Here is a 1,520-nt window from a genome sequence, read left to right as displayed (position 1 = left end):
ACTGGATGACTTTGAGCTACCTGATTTCATCTGGTTTTATTGTCGAAATAAAATGAAGGAGATTCCCACAGAAACTGTCTTGATCTCTTAAAGAAAATTAATATGTAAGGTCAAATTGCTGTTTCAGACAAAATACTGAGAGACAGTCAGCTTTGAAAAATCTATTATTTATTAATTTGTAGCTCACTTTTATTATTTTTACAAATGACTCAAGGCAACGAACATATCCAACATACCTTCCTCCTCCTATTTTTCCAAGTACATTTGGGGTCGATCGACCATTTCACGGGGGTCGCCAAGCAAGGCTGTCTGCCATTTTTCCCCCTTTTCCGGCGGGTGCCTTACCTCCCTTGGGCTGGGCCAGCTGGTGGTTGGCCTGCTCCGTCTCTGCCGCTTGCCAGCTACGCCTCGGCCGGCGAAGGGGGCGGAACCATGCATGTGCGGCGCTCCCGGGCAGGGAAAGTCCTCGACTTATGACAGGTTGGGTAGTCCTCGACTTACGACCAGTTTAGTCCTCGACTTACGACCGGTTTAGTCCTCAACTTATGACCGGTTTAGTCCTCGACTTACGACCGGTTGGGGGTCGCGGCATTAAAAAGGTTGAGAACCACTGATGTAACATAACCTGGAGTATAGCATTGGGGGAATGCTCAACAGCATATTGAATATTGCTTTTAAAAACACCCTAGGTTTTCAAAATACCAGTGGCACTAATTTATGAGAAACTTTTTTGTGAACAAGCACCATAAGACGTACAGGAGGTGAGAGCTAGAGTAAGTAGGTCCACTGGCCTGGTTATTTATGAAACCACCCTTGAGACATGTGGAGGAATTTATACTGTACTTTCTCCTCTTGTTAGTGATACTCTAATAGAACATGCAACATCACAAATATTGAGAAAAGTCTAAATTATTATGGTGTTATTGTGGTTTAATGACTTCACAGTTTGCTTCTGTGTTAACAACTCTAGAAATTATATTATATTTTAAAATATAAATATATAATTTAAAATAAGGAATATAAATGAAAAAAGGACAAATATTAGAGCCATTTTTGTAAGAACCCATTATAACTACAATTTTGTAACAATAAGCTCAGAAAGAGCAAATTAGACTTAGTGTTTTCTGTGGCTTATGGATAATATCTCTCTGGGTTTTAAACAGTGATTTTTTTCCCCACCCTTCTTTGAAATATATTGATTGAGCCTAAGACAATCTCTATTCAAAGGAATAAAACCATAAGAAATAATCGTATCCCTTATAGAGTAACTCTGTCAAAAATCTGTCAGATATCTCCAAAAGTTTCAATAAAGCTTTGATTACTAATCTTTTGCCTCTTTTAAAAGGGAAATAGTAGGGAAGAGGAAAGGACAGCTCAGTTGCCTACTGATTGTCCAGCATGAAATCTAAAGATTGCAAAGTGCTACTTTACTTAAAAATATTCAAAAACGTTTTAACAAGCAAACTCTTATTTTCCCCCCACATAATTTTCTGGGGTGGAAGGCTTGGAGGATGTCATTC

The sequence above is a fragment of the Protobothrops mucrosquamatus genome, unplaced genomic scaffold, assembly GCF_001527695.2.
Source record: "Protobothrops mucrosquamatus isolate PMUCROS unplaced genomic scaffold, P.Mucros_1.0 scaffold3276, whole genome shotgun sequence".
NCBI classification, from domain to species: Eukaryota; Metazoa; Chordata; class Lepidosauria; order Squamata; family Viperidae; genus Protobothrops; species Protobothrops mucrosquamatus.
This window is presented reverse-complemented; position numbering follows the sequence as displayed.